This window comes from Lissotriton vulgaris, chromosome 4_1 (genome assembly GCF_964263255.1).
Source record: "Lissotriton vulgaris chromosome 4_1, aLisVul1.2, whole genome shotgun sequence".
NCBI lineage: Eukaryota > Metazoa > Chordata > Amphibia > Caudata > Salamandridae > Lissotriton > Lissotriton vulgaris.
Genome location: NC_141691.1, coordinates 1,791,520,445 through 1,791,542,325, shown reverse-complemented (window position 1 = coordinate 1,791,542,325; position 21,881 = coordinate 1,791,520,445).

Sequence of the window (21,881 nt, the reverse complement as noted above, 5' to 3'; positions counted from 1 at the left end):
TTTCCTATGGATTTCAGCTCAGTTCACATATAGTACAGTTTAACATTTCCACATAATGGTGCCTGAACGAATAAGAGGATTGCTTATTTGGAGCAGTCTTGCAGGAAGGCCAAAGTGGCCCATTTATTGATGGTGAAGTCAACACTCACCCTTTTTCTTTCTTGATAGGTTTGGTGGCGTTATCCTCTACAATTTATTATGTGGAGTTTCTAAACCTACCCCTCTCGGGAAGAGAAGTCCAAGTTGTAAGCATTGTCAATAAGCCGATTAATATCAGTTTACAGAACATGTCCGGTTAAAATAAGATCTATGGAGAATAATCATAAGTTCATATTGTCTGATTTTAGTCATGTCAATTTGTTAGGCAGACCCTTGCTTTGAAAAATGAAATATGTGATTAATTGCACACTGGATGGTGTCACAATTGAAACCCAAGATGAAGACTGTGTTTAAAATTAAATCACCTGATTCAAGTTTCCAAGTCTTTAATAAAGATGCTAGGCCTCTGGATTTAAGACATACTGTCAAACTAGAGTTTTGGGATTTCACTGGTAAAGAGATAGGACTGATTAAATGTGGAAAGCCTCTCAGGATATATATGAAACCAATTGCAGTTTTCCCTGGAACTAAACATTGCAAACTTTCCAAGCAGGCAGAAGAAGGAATGAAGTCCATCCAAGAAAATTATAAAACAGGGGATTATTCTGGAAGTGCATGGTAGTTCTTGCTATTCCCCTGGTGGGCATTAAAAAACCGAGTGGTAAATTTAGAATTTCAGGGCCTATGAAAAATAAAATAGTAATTCCATGGTACAGAATCCTAGAGTAATTTTGTTCTAAATATCAACAGATGCAGAATGGTATACAGTTATTGACTTATGCCAAGCACTCTTCTCCAATCCTTTGCACAAAAACAGCCAATTCTCTTTGCGTTACAATTTCAAAATAAAGTTCTCATTTGGTGTCGCATGGCGCTAGTATACTGAAAGACATTACATTTTCTGTCAGATTTTAAAGAAAGATGTGGAAAATGTACAGCTACCCTGTAACTCAGTCCTGGTGCAATATATAGATCACCTATTTATGGCATCTAAGACAAAAGAAGATTGTAAACTTGACAGAATTGGACTGTTAAATCGTTTGGCTGAGAATGGTCACCGGTTTTCCCACAAAGGTGCAGTATTGTTAAAAAATAACTGATTTATTTTAGTCATCACATGGAAAAAGAAGCAAAGAAAGTTTCAAGAGAACACAGTTCTATAGTTTTGAAGAGGAGGAGTCCTACCACCCAGAGGGAGGTATGGATGTCCCTGGCAAATGTTGGCTACTGTTGGGAGTAGATTCCACAATTTTTCTTGATTACAAAGTCTTTTTGGAAAGCAAGCCCACAGTAATTTCAAGGATCTGGTACCATTTGATGACACATATTTAGATGCCTTCCAGCTGTTGAGGGAACACTAATGCTCCTGCCCTTGTAATGCCTGATTACATTATGGAGGTCTACCTACATTGCCATGTGAGATGCAGAAGTGCTGTTTCTGTACTTGCACAGAAACATGGAGGAGTCTGTCAGCTGTGTTAGATAAAGTAACTACAACTCTTCGTGGTTGTCTGAAAGAAGTTGCAGCTGTTTACATTACAATTGAGTAAAGTGAAGCAATTGAAATGGGACGAACAGTAATTGTTTGTTCCACATTCTGTTGATATTTCAATGACCTGTACAAGGACTAAGCACATGAAAAACAGTTATCTGACCCGATATGAACTAGTCATATTGGCAGCTGAGAATATCTCAATTAAAAAGATGCAATTTTCTAAATCCCGCAATGCTGCTTCCTATTCCAAATAATAATGAAGGCAAAAATAGGATTGATGATTCGATAATGAGCCAGAACTCGACTGCATCAATTGCACAGAGTCATGCACCAAGCCAAGACCAGGCCTTAAATAAACTCATCTTGAAATTACTGATCTGATTCTGCTGGATTGTTCTTGTTGAAGAGTCCATTGTGAAGCACCAAATGATGCTTATGCAGTATGTTCCATTTTTGAAATTCTTGAAGCTTCAAACCTGCTGTAACTTTTGTCCGCCCGCCATAGCCCCGGGAAACAGGACCGCTCACAATGTGTGTGGCTGTCTCACACCTACAATTAGCATCCCGCATTTGTAACATTGCTGTGGGCGGGTGGCCACAGAAAGGCATGTCCCCGCATGCATACTAATATGGATGGCAGTGTCTACCTGACACCGCCACCATATTAACAGCTTTTCCGCCCAGTAGGCAATCAGGCGGATTGCCTGCCGGCGGAAAACCGGCGGACAGTCTTTCCGTCCGCCGGGGTCCCCCCTGCCATAGTAATATGGCGGGGGAATTGGCATGCGAGCGGGCACTAATGTTGTTCATGCTAATGGGCCCCTAAGTGTTAGAACTGATTGCTTTGAAGAGTGCTTGTCGGAACATTTGAATGTGACTATCTATATAGGCAGCCGTTATGCTTTTGGAGTGGTCTTTGACTTTTGACAACTGTGGCGGCACAGGGGTTGATGACATCATCTGAAACTCCCTTCAAGAACAGTTCCTACATACCAAGAGGCAGATTTATCAAGCTTTCATGCAATGCAGCAAGCTGTCTTGCTGCACTGCATGAAAGGGCAGGAATGCACCGTATTTAACATTATATGGTGCATTCCTCCTCTTTCCTTGCGCTGGCACCTTGTGCCATGGTCCAAAGGTGTCTGCTTTGTAAGTAGTAAAGAATCCTCTGGGGCATTTTCTTCTTACCTTTTTCTACGTGTGCTTCAGAATGGAGCACACATAGAAAGTGGAAAAAACGAGGAGAAATAAAGATACTTCTCTTTATGCCTCACCTGGGCAGGCGTAGAATTTTTACGCAGTCCCAGATCTACCACTAATGGTAAATTTGGGAATATGGCTGCAGAAATAAATGGGTGGCTGCATGAGAACACCCACACCCCACCCATGGCCCACCTACCTGGGACAGAGTAACGCAATGCTGCTTTTTGCACAATGTCACGTTACTCTAGATTTCTCAACCTATGCAGGGCCACCAGAGTGGCCTTGCGTGGCTTGATAAATCTGACTTTGTTGTTGCATCGCCCTTGCTTCCCCTTTCTTGTTGTAAGGGCAACACAACAACAATGATAAATATGCCCCTTGAATTTTTGGAAACAATACAGCAGCCAAAAGAACTGACAGTGGTAAAGTACATAGTCCATAAGACTAGAAAAGATATGGTCATGATTAGAAACTAAATATGCAGACCAGGCGGCCAGTTGAAATGAAATGGTAAGATCAAAGGAGCAGATTACAATTCTTGAGTATAAATATATCTTGGCAGACACAATGTTGAATTGTATGGCTAGGTATTTGCATAATCATTTACAGGTAGGTAGATATTCTATTACACACACATTCAATAAATACTAGCCAAATTCAGAAGTGTTGCAGAAAAATTGTGCCAACAAAGCATCAATTCTCAATGAAATATTCAGAGTAAGAGGACAACTGCCCTCATGAATCCTATTGTCAAATCAGAGGGCTCATTTATGAGACTACAGGACTTTACCCCGAGATCGAATAGTATGACAGTTGCCAAGTTCTTAGTAAGGGAATTAATACAAAGTTTCGACCTGCTGACCTCTATTGAGCCAGATCATGGCTCCTGTTTTAATAATGAAATTTCGAAATTGATTTGTACAGGTCTCCAAATTGATCATAGGTTTCATTGTAGCTATCATCCTCAATCTTCTGGAATAGTTGAGAGGATGAATGGGACGATCAAAAGTAAGCTGGCAAAGTATGTGCATCCACTACACTGAACTGACCTGATGCCCCTCTTCTTGTCTTAATGAGTATTAGAATTAGCCTGGACAAAAAGAATGATCTCTCGCCCCATCAAGTGGTATTGGGCAGAGCTACGAGATTGGCCTATACTCCTTCATCTATACTTGTTCAATAACTGATGACATTGTTCTAGAGAACTTAAAAGGCCTGGCTGATATGGTGAAATATGTTTCTCATCAGGTGGAATTGGCAACAACACCGACTAAAGAAATTCAGTGCCACACACTGAATCAAGGAGATTGACTGGCCCTCAATAAACACGTCCACAGAAATTGTCTGGAGGAAAGCTGGTGAGGCCCTAACCAAGTCAAACTTATGACTCACACTGCTGTGAAGAGTGCAGGAGTTTTGCAACTGACCTATACGCACACATGAGATTAAAGGCAGTGGATGAGGAAGTGACAACAACCACTGATTCAGAGTCAAGCTCAAGTTCGCAGTGTAGATCTAGACAGGGTGGAAAATTAAAAAATGAAACTGGTGGAAATAAGGAAGATCTTGGCAAAGATACCAGCATCAACGGCCAGTTTCAAGTCCAGGTTCAGAGTGAATAGTTGTTACAAAGTCATTTGTGGCAGCAAGGAGAAATAGTCTCTAATCAGACACGTGACAAACTTCAGTCAAAAATTTGAGTCACAAGAACCTCCAAAGCAAGAAAACGATTCATAGTGAATCGAGTTGCTGATGCTGATCAAAGTTTAAGTCTATCAGTGAGTGGAGAAGGTTCAGCAGAAGTTACATGTGAAGATGCAAAAGTCTAAACAACAAAGACACTATGAAGAACCTGTTAAAGAAAGCACTGGCAGCATAAAAGACTAAAGCTAATCAATGAAGAAGCTGAAGTAATTGAAATCGACTCAGAGAGCAGTGATAGTGAATTTCCAGTTGCTAAAAGATCAGCAAGAAAAAGAATTCCAAATAGAAAGTATGCTTCACCTGAATGGGTATACTTTGCATCAGTATCTGACAAAGAAGACGAGTCAGATACAGAGATTTACAATACCATAAACTGTTGCAAATATATCTTTGAAAGCGAACCATGAGAAGAAGAATCATTTTGAATGTTCAGAAAAGATGGGCAGAGAGTAGTTTAAACTTTAGAAAGAATACAAAGAAAAGTTTGACAGTATGCACTGTAGGAATTCAACCAGAAAAACTGATAAAAAAGAAAACCTTTGAACTTTATTTTAATTTTTGATTATTACTTTGAAAGAAAATCTTTGTTATTATTCTAAAGATATTGGTTTTAATTTTTGAAGTTCCTCATACCTTTGTCATTTTCTCATTGGAAAATAGCATAAAGCAAATGTTGCAAAAGTATTGGCCTAATCTCCTTGATAATGACACTAATAATCTTATTTGGCATATTGATGTGCCTCCTTTTTTATGATGGATATGACTCCACAGATGTTGAATCAACTTCAGTATGCATTTTGCTAAATTTCATATATTGACACATGAGGAAGGCTTAGTGGATTTCATGGTAATATTTACACTAAAATATTGAATGACTTTGTGAATTATGGGGGGGGGTTCAAGGATTGTTCGGTAGTATCTTTCTCCTTTACTCTGCAGGAGAAGGAACCTCGTATCTGCAGCCTACTCTGAGGTCTGGACATAAAATTCTGCTCAGCTCACAGAATTTTTCCCACTCCACCCTCCGCATAGGATGCAGAGTTCTGCAAAACTCAGTGGAGCAAAGTTTTTTTCTCGCTCGCCCTCACCAATGTTAATCTGGCAAGTGCGAGTGAGGAAAATCTTAGTCCAGACCACCTCCTGGCGAGATTTCTCAATGCAGGCGGTTGCGGATGGTCACTAATTCTTGTGTTAAGAAACCATCCGTTCACGTTGAGGTTGCTGCTGCTCGAGTAGAACATATCGAGTGGCAGAAAGAAGCAGTGCCCTCTTGCGCTGCATTTGGTTCTGTTTGCACAGATTTTACAGCACAGAACAAACATCCAGTGCTTAAAATCAGCGTGAATGGCGTTATGTAAAGCACTCTGCCACTTGCAGAACTCCATGTAGGGCTGCAGTGTTTTTCAGTGAACTCCGCGAACTCTGTACAGGCCTACTTCCTATGCCTTATGGTCTAGTGTAATGTGTCTATTAGTATTTTTTAATGAACGTGAACTTCTATCGCCTCACAGAAAACCCTGCCTGTCTCCAAAGATGCCAAGAATCAGTTAAAATTTGGTACATATCTGATTATGATAGACCAAGTTAACCATAATACTAACCATACTAAACAGGAGTGTATGTGCAGTTTAATTAACCCCTTTCATGCGGCCGCGATTCTGCGCCTGTGCGGCAGAATCGGAGTGGGCGGGTTTATGACGGCCCTCAGCCGCCATCAGCACATGAGCATCGTAGTGCAAGACGGCTGGGGGCCATCATCAGCATGGAAGGGGTTAAAGAAACAATGGCTCCTGCGGGTAAATGAGACCTATATCTGTTAAGGGTAAAGCACAATGGCAGTGAGGGTGATTGATATAGATGTCAAAAAAAGGAAGCTGTATATACACAATGAGAATGCATTAGTAATTTTATGTGAATATATAGAAACAGTTTAAACAAAATTTCCATAGCATTATAAACACATATACAATCAAAAAGGTGATGGCGTGTCCCAAGTGAATTTTACCAAAAAAGAACCTAAACTGCTAAGGTGAAACATAATAATGTATAAATAACATAAGGTTTCAAGTGTACATTTCAGCTGGAAAAGGACAACCTAATTATAAGTATAAACAATTTAAGTACAGCAGTTGAAATGTCTAAACAACTGTTGCAAAAAGGTCTGTCTCTTTCTCTCTGTCGATGATGTTTCGACCTGAATAGGATATCAGGTCTCTTCGGGACTCTTCAATGGGGGGCACCTGTTAAGAGTTTGCCTTGCTTAAGGATCGTGCAAGTGTGGAACCGTGAAATAAAGGTGAAATTAAGAACTTACAGGGATCTGGTAGGGGACCCCTGCTGAGGGTGTGGAGTAAGCAGGCAAACGAGATAGATTGTCGGTCTGTAGATCCGTATAATACTCGATAGCGATGTGCTGGAGGAGAGGCACAGGACAGGAAACACGTGGTGCTCCTTGTATAGATATGAATGGCAATGTAGGTAAAAGGACTTCTTTTCAGTGAATGATGTTCGGCTCAGACGATTCTGGCTCTGAGTGATGATGTATGATGTACGGACGGTCCCGGCAGTGTGTCCTCTCCTCCCTGTGTGGGAGGAGAGGACACACAGGAAGGAGACGACACACCGCCGGGATCGTCAGCATAGATTCTTGGGTTAGGGAGACGGAAATAGTTGGTGAATTGTTTGATAGTTTAGGAGGAGGCATGTTTAGGCTAATCTTAACTCCTTTTTATTGATTTGTACAATTGTCCTGTTTCTCTTGTTCACATTTTTTAAGTGTGTATTTTTAAAACGTGAGTGTGAAGGTGAAGGAAAGACCTTACAGAGAAAGAGAGAAGAATTTGAGATGGGGAATCCCAGGGATCATAATCACAATGAGTTTATGATGATGGAAGAATCGACTTAGAAAAAGTAGAAAGTGATGCAGATTATATTATAATTGCTGCTTAATTTGATTAAATTGTATGCTTTTAGTGATTATGGAATCATTAGAGGGGAAAGTTGTAGACATGTTTTGTGTGTTTATAATTTTTTGTGCATCATTAACAATGGGAGAGAATGTGGCCTAATGGCAAAAGAGGTACCTGGGGAACCAGGTCTGAGTCTCAGCAGGGGCCTCAACATTCTGTGATTCTGGGCAAATCACTTAATCTCCTGTGCCTAACAAAAATGAATGTGTCCGTCTGTAACGTAACTTGTGCTCATGTAAAGCGCTACGATACCTTCAGGTCTAGTTCATGCCATATAAAAATACACAAATTGTTTTTTTTACAGAATATAGCTTCACACTCGATTATGCCCATACACACTGATATAGTACTATTTTATTTGATACGAATTTCCCATGATGTTTTAAAGTGTGTTTTCCTGACTCTTGCCACCTAGGCTTCAATTGGGCGTAGCAGCCACATTTTACAAAATCGATGTCACCCGTGTCCTCCTACCTGCACATCTCTCTGCCTTTTATTAGGTACTCCCCTAACTGCAGATTTCGATGTGCAGCTGCTAAACTCATTACTTCTAAGTTTAAGCTCTCCAGATGGTCCGTAAAATCTGTTAGGGTCCTTTACCCTAAACTCCATTTTTGTAAAACCTGTATAATATATTTACACATAGGTGCTTTCAGCCACCTCTCTTCATCCATTGGTCTGTTGTGTCATTCACATTTGATTCTGACAGCGACAACCTATAGCATGAGGCAGTGAGTAACCCTACTTAAGCCACTGGTTAGCTTCACTTTGAACTGTCAAAAGGAGCACATTCACACATTAGCTAGTTCCCTTCAGTGCCAGTGTTTTTGCTTTTACTTTACAATTACTTTAGTGTAGTGCTTGAGTGTGGAGCACATTCCATATTTATCTGATCTTATATCTTGCCAATGCTGTTGTAATTTCCTTTTGGACTGTTTTGCTTTTCTAACGGCTGTTATTTCACAGCATATCAGATTGTGACTATTTGAAACTGTTCGGTATTAAGTTATCCTCTTTTTACTTTTGTCTTTCTCTCCTGTCTTCCTTTAATTTATTTTCTTCCTTCCTTCCTTCTTTTATTTTCTTTCTTTCACTTTCCTTCATTCTTGCCTTTCATTCTTGTTTCTTTCTTTTTTCTTATCTTTCCCTCTTTATTTTCTTATTATATTTTTGGTGCATGCCTTCTTTTATTATTGCCTGTAGTCATGCCTTCTTTCTTTCTCTTTCCTCCTTGCTCTCTCCTTCTCTTTCTTTCCTGTGCTTTTTAATTTCCTTCACTCTTTTTTCCTTTTCTCCTTCTTTTCTTGTGTCTTTCTTTCTTTCTCTTTCTGTCTTTCATTTCTTTCTCTCCTTTCTTCTCTTTCCTTATTTCCTTATTATTTTGCTGTCTCTTTCCTTCTCTCCTTCCTTCTTGCTTTCTCACTCTAAATTTTCTTTCTCCATATTTCGTTCTTACCTTCTTTTAGTCTTGCCTTCTTTCTTCCTTTATCTCTCTTTCTTTCCTCTTTTCTTTTTTTCTTTCCCTCTCTCCTTTTTGTCTCTTTTTTCCCAGCTGCATTTCCTTCTTCCAATTTATTTTTCCTTCTGTCTTTCCTTCTCTTTCTTTCTTTATTTTCTTTCTGTTTTCTTTGGTTTTTGCCTTTTTTTTAAACTGCCTTTTGCCTTTCTTTCTTTCTTTCTTTCTTTCTTTCTTTCTTTCTTTCTTTCTTTCTTTCTTTCTTTCTTTCTTTCTCTTTGTCCTATTCTTCTTCTTTCCTTTGCTGTTTTCTTTCATTCGGTCCTTCTTTCCTTCCCTCTCCTTCTTTCATTTCTTATCTCATTTCCCTAAAAAATTTAAGAACTGTTCTGAAAACATGGTTTTACAATCATCAATTATAGGAATTTTAGTTTACGTTCGTTTGCGCCCTTTGCACCAAGAGATCTCAAAAGAGTGTACGTTTCCTATTAATATCCAATTAGATAGATTGGTTTTACATTAGTGCTGCTCCTAGCCTCTGTTATTGAGCAGCAAAGTACAAAGAATACATAATTACAATGTGTAAGTGATGAGATGAATTGGACATGAAATACTCATGAAATGAACTTGTTCAAATCGGAACTGTATAATATTGGTTTGATTGTTGGTTCTGTTGTCTCAATTCATCACAATAGAATTCTATTCATCCTTTTCATTGTGTTGAGAGCATTGATCCATTTCATTTTTGTCTGTTGAGAAGTTACATTTCCTCCAGGAAGTGGACGTGATTCATAAAACATCAAGGATTTTAGACATAAGAGCCGATTGTGATGCGGTCGGAGCCGTTCCGACTGCTTCAAAATGTACAGTATGGATTCCTTTCTGACACACCGGTTCTGATGTGGTCGGTCAGAGAGGAATCCAAATGGGCTTTCCGAATGGCTTATGATGGGCTTGTAGAGCCCGCCTACCAATCGGAAAGCTTCCAGTAATACCTCAGACGGCTCATACCACCCGAGGTATTACGATGGCTGATTTCCACAGCCTTTCTGTGCCGGCCTTTCTGACACTGAAAGTCTGTGGGAATCCCACTTTGGGGGCCCCCAGCAGGACCCTCAAGGGTGCAAGGGTGCAAGGCCTCCGGATGGTGTCCTAGGAGGCACCCATGGTGCCTCTCTATTGATCCATGCACCCGGTGGCATGGATGATATCTTTCATTTATCTCTATCAATTCACACTTGAAAAATGATTTGTGACATTTATTTTCGATCATGACAATTGTGTGTTAGGTTAACACGGTTTAGAAAACACATGCACAAAACTTGATTTAGGTACTGCATCGTAAAAGCATACAGAATATTAGGTGTAGGATTGTGATGACATTTTACCATAAACAAACAAATGTAAAGTGTAACAAATGTATTGATATGCTTTTCTTTATATATAAATGAACACAGTAAACAAATGGTAACATAGAAAACAATTAGAAAAGAATAAAACTGTAATATCTGGTGAACATGGTCATTAACGTTAGAATGTGTAATGTAAACACTGACAATGAAGAGAAAATAGATGTTATAATGATTTGTGTTATGAAAATGTTTATTTTAAATGTGCTTTTGAATATTGGGTGATGTATCAACCAATAACATGAAACACATTTGCAAAATGGAAATGAAGGGTTAAAAATAGTTTTTTTAGGGGTACTTTATACTTACTTGATGTAGATGCAAAACATTAATTTGCCCAACTGAAGAACTAATGCATGGTTATCAATAATGTGAAAATCATATTTTAGCACAAATTCACCATACACAAGCTATGTTTCATGAAGGCCTCAAAACCATTTTCTTTCCTAGTATGAACTGAATAGTCTGAAGCCTATGGGAACCTTTTTTAAAGTTTCTACTTGTGCTCTAACACTCAATGATTCCTCCAACGTTTGTATCCCACTCGACTGGACTTGCAACAAAATTGTTACTTCCTAGAGCACACTCTTGAGAAAGAACTGGCAAAGAATGAAAGCATGGACTCTCCTATTTCCTAAATGACACACTAAAGTACAGTGGTCTTAAGGAAATGCAAAGTAATGGATCACATAATTCTTCCAGATTTGTATACTTTTTACCCACTACATCATCTCATTCTACTGAAACTGACCAATGGGGCATAGTGGTCCAACCAAATTGGTAATGTCAAGGGGTGTAACCGTAACTTGATGGAGTATAATTGCCCAAAGTGAGCAATGGGGATGTTCCTATCTTGTCCACCTTCTCAACCCATTTGCAGTACAGAGACTGATGATTTGGACTTCCAGAAACAATGCAAACTGTGACAAAATACTGCATTTGCTACTTGCTGGCATGCTTGTATGGTGGAATCTTTACGGCTGAAAGGTTTCTGACAGCCGCAGTAGCATTGACCCTGCAGTGCAGACAGGGGCAGACAAATCCTGTCCTCGAACTGGAACTGGTCATTTAGCGATCACTACATTTTCATGTATAGGGTTTGAATGAGAGGCATCTGCTTTAAAAGGACTAATTTCTTATGATACAATCTACCTCGGCTAAGGAAGATAACTCCCTCCAAAATTAGATTTTTCACAACTTTCTTAACGCTTATTAAATCCTTTTAAGCCATGTAATAGATGGATATGGAAATTTCTTTAAATTCAATAAAGATACCAACTGAGATAATTTATTCTGCTGATTCTGTTTCATTCATTTGTTGTGGTCAATTTATCTGTTTCAGGTTTTACTAACCTAAAGATAGATTTAGTCGGAGAAAATCCATTCAGTAATGAATGAATGCTAACAATTATCTTATTCCAGGTCCTCCTATGATAATTGTCCATCCCCTGAATATTCTTGTCCCTTTCAGAACAGAACAGTGTCCATCGGAGGACCTACTGAGATTAGTGTGGTACCTCAGGTTATACTGGGATAAATATCTTGCTCAATTGAAGTAAAAACTCATGAGGCCCAATACGTTTACGCTACAACAAGAACATTACCAGATATGATAGAGCGGCAACACAAACCCTCTCAAATGATGAAACAATCACCATAAAGCCAGAAGACAAAGGGGGTACTATTGTGATTATGGCAACTGCAGGTTACAGGAAAATACTAACAACTCCTTTCTGATGAGAACAGTTACAAGAGAATCACTAAAGATTGTACTCCCATCCCAAAGAAGATGATCAAAAGAATGACTTTTGAAGCTGATACTATAGGGTGGATTATCAGCAAAGAAGCCATTTTCCTTCAAAAACAAAATTCCAGAATCCTGTACTTTGATATACTACCCAAAATTCAGAAAGGAAAAATACCACCACCAGGAAGCCCTGCCGTCGATTGCATTGACTCGCTTTTAGAATCACTATCCATCTTCTGAGACTTCTTTCTACATCCTTTAGTGTATGCCATACCATGCTTCCTAAACGATGCCAAGGATGTGCTCAGCCTTTTACACACTACACAATAAGATGGTAAAGATAACCTTTTGATCACCCTAGATGTGGAGGTGCTCTATGTCTGCACTTAATAAAATGCCCCTTTAACTGTTATTGAAGAAATATTGATGGCCTCAACCTGGACATCAATAACACCTGTTAACTTCATCAAGGAATGTGCCACCTTAGCATTGAAAGTAAATTTCTTTCAATTTGAAAATATCTATAGCTATAAACCCAAGGTACTTCCATGGTAAGCACTTTCGCTCTAAGTTTGGCAGGCCTCTACATGCACTACTTCGAAGATATTTATTCTTTGACAACCGTAATCCATTCAAACAGGATATATTCTTATATTGAAGGTTAATAAAATATTTTTGACTAGATCAACACACTTGGTCCCTACCTTAAATTTTCCCAGACGTATTCAGGGGAGCAAATTACATTTTGGGTTCTTACCATGAAGATTGAAAATGGAACATTAACAACCAACACGTAACATAAAAAAAACTGTCCGCTTTACCCTCTTAAGGTTCAACTGTCACCACCCCAGACAAAACCTACCATATGGTCAGTTCCTACGACTACGTCGGAATTGCTGTTACTTGATAGATTATGACAACCAAGCAGCTGAATTGTCCATCATACTTAACAATAAACAAACAACAAAGTATACCAAAAGAGAATAATTAATAACACAAGAAAATGTGCGAGAGACAGGAATCACTAATGGAAACTATTCCCAAACCACCTACTGGCTGTATTACTTGACTGACCACTTCACTCCCAGGTCCAGCGACATAAAAAAGATTATCCATAAAAATTGGAACATTTTAAACACTGGCCAACTGAACTCACCCAAAGCATTGCTCACACTATAAAGATTCCTCAACCTAAGAGACCATTTAATCCACATGTGATCCCAGACACCTACTATTATACAACCACATACTTTGTTATGGAACCTTCTTAAAAAAAAGCACATTGTTCTTCTGACAACTGCAGCATCTGTCACCGCACAGAAGTGACCAAAGAAATTGACTTGGGTCCACGCCTAAAGTGGGAGTTACAGGATCACACAAATTGCACTACCCATAATTGTATTTACCAAATCCAATGCCCGTTTGACAAGCTTTATTTAGGCACGACCACAAGACCAGTTAAGATTAGGATCAACGAACACTGAAGAAAAATCAGAAGCCAAAGAACAGCAACTAAGCTTACATTGCAAAAAAACTCATGTTAAATGACATGAAGTGGATTAGTCTTGAGAAATTCCATGAAGGAACGAATATACAAGGTAGACTATTGACCAAAGTCAATGATTGGTTTTCAAACTACGTACAGACATCAACGGTCTCAATGCCGAAATACAATGGATGTCACGAATCAAAGAAATTACTTTTTAGGCAAAACTTTGTAACACCCACTGAATCCCTTTTAGATGATATCTGGTGTTCCCCAGCATGGCATATTGCTAACAAACACTGTCCTAGATACTCTTGTAAGATTACATTCATAAACATTCAGCCCAGTGTATAAGGGGGCTCGCTGGTTACACCCAAGCTGGTGCTTAAATTATGTGTTGCACAGGAACGTTGTGTTCCAAACTTCATGTCATGTCAGAAGATCTGGGTACTTTTAAGACACCAGATTTCTTTTTAAAGATCTGCCCCGATTCCATCTGGTCATTTACAGGGAGCAGGCAAGCGGGTAGGTTTTCCACAGCCCTTCTTCAAATCACACGTAAATGCTCTCTATGATTGCAAATTTTGAGCTTGTTTTTTTTTTTCATACATTAACTTGGGTGCACTGACCTATTGCATATGCTTTTTTAACCACTTTTAAGCCCGAGATGCAGCTCCATGGCATTCACGCTAGTCACATGTTTGGGTACAAAATTGCCTTAATTTGAATATATGTGTTTCTTTTATGTGTTGTTTGTTGTCTATCTTGCAACAGGTCTGACAGATGCAAGTTCTCCAGTGTGAGATATTTCAATTTTTTTTCTTATTTTTCACTCATCATCATCAGAAATGTGATGAATAGCATAGAATACTTACTCACACATATAGGAATAGTATTTCCTACCTTAAGGTAGGTTAGGACATCAAGTCATTTGCTATAGACTTGTTGTAAGCTCATTAGGCACAATCGGCAATAAACATGTGGACCTTCTTATAAGAAACTGAGGTTCATTGTTTTCCATATTGGTTCACAGGTAGTTTTTAATCTTGGCATGAGTTTCCTGTAAATAGTAAACTGTGGATATTCCACATTGCATAGACAATTTTAACTCATTTTCCCAATCTACCACACACCTTCCAGAACTAGGTGTAGTAGGTAACGCTACTGCGTAGCCCTCAGCAGTTTTATTAAAAAGATCGCCGGTAAAGAGCCCCCTTTGAGGGGCCTGCTTGGCATTGCAAGGAGCATGGCCCAATAATGAAGCATGCCACTTCGATGGGTGAAGGCCAGTAGATCCTATGAGCGATGCTTCTACTATCTGACCTCCAGAGCTTACACCAGTGAAGTGTTGATCAATTGACGCAACAGCACACCTAGATTGCAAATTATTTATCAGGAAAGGGGCTCGTGCTGGACTGCCCAAACTCCCCTCACACCTGCTATTGTTTTTAGATTTGTTAAATGTCTGTAACCTATTACTCTGTTAGACTGGCAAAGAATCTCTTATGACTTTCTTTGAGGTGAAGGTCTAAAAGTGAAGAAATCACTCTCCAAGTTTTTTCATATGAGCATATTATATTTTGAACCTTGAACAATAGGTTGTAAAAATCTTCAGCTTCATATCAGTGTTGTCTTCTTGTGCTTGCAGGCTCCAGCAGACACTATTTCTTCCACCTCTTCCAATCTACTCCACTGTACATCAGGAGAACTTTTTGGTATGAAATACTCACAGGCATTTGCATTCACCACCTTCTCTCTTCTGGGGTGAGTAAAGCTTTCCATGAAGGGTTGACCACTTCCTCTTGAAATGGTTGGCATTTCAGCCACTTGAAACTTGAGTTTGCTGTTTCTTCGCTCTGCTGTCTCTGTAGTTAGGGCGTTGTTTTTTTAGAAGAAATGAAGCTGAGCTGCTCTAAATACTCTTCTCTGTTTAGAGTTGTATAGAAAATGGTGTCCTCTTAAGGTTGATTCTTTATTTTCTAGAGATCATGGATAAGTTATTTTGATATTGTGGAGTCTGTAACCAATCAGTTGCCTCATTTTTTAAATGTTTTTGGGATGTTTCAGGATTAGCAGATCCAGCAATAGACATAAAACAACATTATTTTTCTGGACAATCGCGCAGTCACGGAGGCGTGGTTATCTAAGTTGAACTAAAACTTCAGAGATGTAGTGTTACATTCCTCTTTTTCAAAATGTTAAGCCTGCTGAGATTTTCAGTACACAGAAATGGAACAGCCAGATTCTCCCATGACTATTCCTTAAGAACTACAACGGGACCACGGATGATCCACAAACCTTTATGGACCACTGCAGAGGTTTGATTGGTTCCTGACATATTCCACAGATTATTACACTCATTGCTATAGGAGAGCTTTGCAACAAAAGAGACTGTATGGTCTTTTGCTCTGCTTTTCTAGTTCTGGGAATCAAACCTTTTGCTCCTTTGCAATGGCCGCTGAACAAGAAATGAAATGAAATGAAATGAAAAGTGAATTTATAAAAGCGCGATTGCTGCCCGGGGGCGTCCAAGCGCTTTGAACCAACCGAGGCGGCCTGACAGAGTTGCTGGCTGAGATTACTGAGGGAGGTTGAACAGGAATGTCTTTACCTGTTTTCGGAATAAAGAAAGGTTGGGGTTAGATCTAAGATGAAGGGGGAGTGAGTTCCAGGTTTTGGTGGCATTATAGGTGAACGTTCTGCCGCCAGACCTTGTCTTTTTTATTCTCGGAGCTATAGCCATAAAGGCCTGGCTCGATCGGAGGCTTCTGCTGGGTTGATGGTGTTTTACTAAGTCAAGGGTGATGATAGGACCTGTGTCCCAGAAGGCCTGGTGGGCAATACACATGGCCTTGAAGAGGATTCTCTGACGCACTGATAGCCAATGAAGGCTGATAAGTCCAGCTTTGGCTGATTGTCTGCGTGGGAGCTGTAGCAGTGTATGAGCCGCACAGTTCTCAGAAGAGCATGAGAGCAAAAATCCAGAGGAACATGGCGCAGAGAGAATTGAAGAACTACAAGATGTTGAGGCTGAGAGTTCAAGATCACCAGAAAATCCATTGTCTGGAAAGATTTCACCAGTGCACCGGGTGAAGAATGATTGCCTTTATTACATTTTATGTGCACTTTGTTTAGCAATAACCTGAGCAAGGATAGCTAAGAAAAATAGAGCTTTGGAACATCTTCAATGCGCAGACACCTTGACACTTGAAACGAACAGCAGTTCATTGCTGAAAAGATGAAAAAGGATGCAGAAACAGAGACTTCATCTTCTGCAGCAAAAGAACACACTGTCCCTTTTTACAGAAATCGTCTGAAGATGTCCTGAAGGATGGGCAAGAAGAAATGTATACCTACTTTGGAACTGTGGGGCTGAACTGCTTGGTATGCTGGAAGGTCATCTCTTGCAGACTGCACAGTGTAAGACAGATAAAATAGGTTGTTTGTTTTTCACGGTATCGTGAGCAAGACCTATTGCAGGTTGAGACGCGTTGGTGGTGGCCAGTGGTGACTAATTGCACAGAATAAATCCTGTGAAAACGATTCTGTTGGAGTGCAGTGTTTTCCTTAATGTAGAAGAATCTTGGTGAAAAATATATATATATATTATATAAATATGAAGTCTCAAATATATGTATATATTTTTTAACCGTATAATTGGAATTTATTAGTCCATATTTAATTTTAAGGATGTAAATGTGTATCACTACATATGATGAGTGAGTATATGTATGAGTGACTATATATAACTGTTTCTGAATGAGAGGATGTGTATATAGATGGAGGAATTACTGAATTGGTTGGTGTAACTGGTATGGGTATCTCAATTTTTTTGAAAATGTTAGTTTCTATTTTTGAATATTTGTTTCAAGGGTTACATTACACCCAAAGGAGGTCTGTCAGTGTGTCACAAGGATGGTGTCATCAGTGATGTCATGAGTGATGTCACTTACCATGTCATGAATGATGTAATATGTGACATCATCAGCAGTGCATTGCAGGCGCGCAAGTTATAGTGAGTCCAACTAACTATAACGTGGGAATTTCAATGGTTTTATGTCAGTAAAATTTCCAGCTAACTATAACTGGTGTGAAACCTATGGTTTTTTCAGTGAATTTCATAGTTTTTTTAAATGCTAATTCCTAACTATATATAAGGCCCCAAACCTATGTTTTTTTCAGTAAATTTCAAAATGTTGTTAATAGCAAACGTCTATAGCTATGAAATGTAATATTTTCGAAAATGAATGAATCCTATATTATATTTGTATTTAAAGCAATTTTTTTAATGTATATATATATTTTTTGAGCGCTCCCGGGGCGCGTCCCGGTGAGCGCCCCGAAAAGCGTAGTCTTTTGAAGCGCCCCAGGGCACGCTCCGGAGAGCGTCCCGTTAGCGCTATTGCCGCGAACGAAAACAACATCGTGACGTATCGCATAGCCGCGTCCACGTGATACGCACAGCGTAAGCGCACCCGGAAGCACTCGAGCGAATACGATCGCGCAAAGTAAACATCCAACGTGCTTGCGCGACGCGACCCGGGGCGGGCCTACGGGCGCGCCCGGGGGCGCGTCACGTATGCGCGTCGGGTCATGTGACCTGAAAATAACACTTTTAATTGGTGCAGAACAGTTTTGGTTTCATAATGATGAAATCCCTAGTCTTGTGACCTGAAAATAACACTTCTCATTGGTTCAGGACATTTTTTTTTCCAAATGATGAAAGACCCCACCTTTTTTCCTTATTCTGACTTTGTCCTTTGACTGAGGAAGACCTGTTTTGCAATCTTTGAGGTATATTTTGTACTTTGAAATGGCAACAGTTGCAGCATCAGCTGGAGCATCTCCACCACCACCACCACCAAGAGGACCACTACAACATCACATTGGTGGTCAAGAAGAAGAGGAGGAGGAGGAAGAGGAGGAGGGGACGAGGAGGAGGTGGCTGGAAGAACACAATACCCCATACCAACCCAAGCCACACATTGTATGGGAGTTTTTTCCATCCCTGAGGGAAAAAAGAAAGTGAATGCGGCAAAGGTGACTTGCCTTATCTGTGACACGGAACTCTCAAGGGGTAACCCAAATAAAAAATATTCATTTGGGAACAATACCATGATAAGGCACATGCAGCGCAAGCACCCTAACAACTATGCTGCCGCAGAAATGAGAGAACTGGCCAGAAACCCTCCCCAATCTACTCCCAGCACCTCCAAACGAAAACAACCCACTCCATCGGGACCAGAGACAAGGGAGACAATCCTTTGCATTCAACCACGGTTTGGAGAATTTAGGGTCACCTGTATTTTTTGTGGTAAGACCATCTCCTATGGTAAGCAGAGCCTAAAGCTCATCCTCCTTGCTGGTGACAACCACAATTGCCCCAAAAAACCCTAATTTTTTCCAGATTTTTTTTTTGCTCCTGTTGAGCCATTTTCTATGCCCTGTTTTTGTTTCTCCCCATAAAAATAACCAAAACAAATACAAAATAGTTCATAAAAGCCAAAAAAAGTACAAAATGTTCAAAAAACATAAAAAAAATATAAAACAACAAAAAGAAGAAAAAAACCTGTTCTTTTTAGAACTACCTCCAATTTCTAAAAAAAGGCTACATTTTTTTAAAACTCTATCATTCATTTTTCCCCATGGCACGCTCCTCGGTTAGCTCCGCGGTGCGCGTACCAGGCGCTCCCCCGCGCAAATCAAACCCTTTTATAGCCCCCACATCAAACCGAGGGGTCAAGGGCGGTCTACTCTGCCCCCTTATGGTCATTTCCCCCTTTGTTTTTCCCGCCACTTGTGTCTCGATTCTACCGAGACACAAGATGGCGGCCGCTCCGGAATGTTTCGAATGTTTACAGACACCCGAGAGCCAATCAACTTTCCGTGCGCACCTCACGTGGCGCGACCACAGCGCTCCCCGGTGCGCGAACCGGGGAGCTGCCATAGATATATATATTTTTTTTTACCTGAATTACTCAAAAACCACTGGAGCACATATCTTGAGACATAGCAAAGGCAAATCGGGCTACCAGTCCCTACAATTTTGCCAAGTTTGGTGGAAATCCATTCAGCCGTTCGGGCTAAAAGTGAGGTCGACCGCCCTATGGAAATTAACATGGGGAAAACACATTTTGGGACCCCCCTTTTATCTCGGCCCCCGCTTGACGAATCCCCCCAAACTTTCTAGGAAGGACTAGAGCTCCGCGAGGCGAATTTGAGGAAATTTTCAGGCAGATTCGTCAACCGGCGCCAAAGTTATTCACAATAGAATTTTGAGATTTTGCATTGAAAAAAATCCTAACTATAACTACCTACTGGCGACCGCCAGTAGGTAATATATATATATATATATACATACATACAAAAGATCTGGGCCCAAATCCATCGTTTTTTTGCACTCCACACCACCCTGGGCATATCGCCATTGTCTAACCCAGGGTGGTGTGGAGTGCAAAAAAACGATGGATTTGGGCCCAGATCTTTGGACTGGGGTGAGTGTGTGACATTGATCCACATTCGGTCCATCACCTGTTGTTTTTGCATATTCTGCCCTTAGTGCGCTGGGGATGCCCAGACGTGGGTCCCAGGCACTCCACACCACTGGAGTCAAGCTAGCCGGGCTGATGAGAGGTGTTACCTCGAAACCGGTCCGGTCCTCGGATGCTTGATTCCGTTCTGGGAAGGACATGGCTTTTGTAGTTCGGACTGGACTGTTCCCATGGGGCACAGGGTCAGAGCTGATTTGCATATCGCCATTGTCTAACCCAGGGTGGTGTGGAGTGCAAAAAAACGATGGATTTGGGCTCAGATCTTTGGACTGGGGTGAGTGTGTGACATTGATCCACATTCGGTCCATCACCTGTTGTTTTTGCATATTCCGCCCTAAGTGCGCTGGGGATGCCCAGACGTGGGTCCCAGGCACTCCACACCACTGGAGTCAAGCTAGCTGGGCTGATGAGAGGTGTTACCTCGAAACCGGTCCGGTCCTCGGATGCTTGATTCCGTTCTGGGAAGGACATGGCTTTTGTAGTTCGGACTGGACTGTTCCCATGGGGCACAGGGTCAGAGCTGATTTGCATATCGCCATTGTCTAACCCAGGGTGGTGTGGAGTGCAAAAAAACGATGGATTTGGGCCCAGATCTTTGGACTGGGGTGAGTGTGTGACATTGATCCACATTCGGTCCATCACCTGTTGTTTTTGCATATTCCGCCCTAAGTGCGCTGGGGATGCCCAGACGTGGGTCCCAGGCACTCTACACCACTGGAGTCAAGCTAGCCGGGCTGATGAGAGGTGTTACCTCGAAACCGGTCCGGTCCTCGGATGCTTGATTCCGTTCTGGGAAGGACATGGCTTTTGTAGTTCGGACTGGACTGTTCCCATGGGGCACAGGGTCAGAGCTGATTTGCATATCGCCATTGTCTAACCCAGGGTGGTGTGGAGTGCAAAAAAACGATGGATTTGGGCCCAGATCTTTGGACTGGGGTGAGTGTGTGACATTGATCCACATTCGGTCCATCACCTGTTGTTTTTGAATATTCCGCCCTAAGTGCGCTGGGGATGCCCAGACGTGGGTCCCAGGCACTCCACACCACTGGAGTCAAGCTAGCCGGGCTGATGAGAGGTGTTACCTCGAAACCGGTCCGGCCCTCGGATGCTTGATTCCGTTCTGGGAAGGACATGGCTTTTGTAGTTCGGACTGGACTGTTCCCATGGGGCACAGGGTCAGAGCTGATTTGCATATCGCCATTGTCTAACCCAGGGTGGTGTGGAGTGCAAAAAAACGATGGATTTGGGCCCAGATCTTTGGACTGGGGTGAGTGTGTGACATTGATCCACATTCGGTCCATCACCTGTTGTTTTTGCATATTCCGCCCTAAGTGCGCTGGGGATGCCCAGACGTGGGTCCCAGGCACTCCACACCACTGGAGTCAAGCTAGCCGGGCTGATGAGAGGTGTTACCTCGAAACCGGTCCGGTCCTCGGATGCTTGATTCCGTTCTGGGAAGGACATGGCTTTTGTAGTTCGGACTGGACTGTTCCCATGGGGCACAGGGTCAGAGCTGATTTGCATATCGCCATTGTCTAACCCAGGGTGGTGTGGAGTGCAAAAAAACGATGGATTTGGGCCCAGATCTTTGGACTGGGGTGAGTGTGTGACATTGATCCACATTCGGTCCATCACCTGTTGTTTTTGCATATTCCGCCCTAAGTGCGCTGGGGATGCCCAGACGTGGGTCCCAGGCACTCCACACCACTGGAGTCAAGCTAGCCGGGCTGATGAGAGGTGTTACCTCAAAACCGGTCCGGTC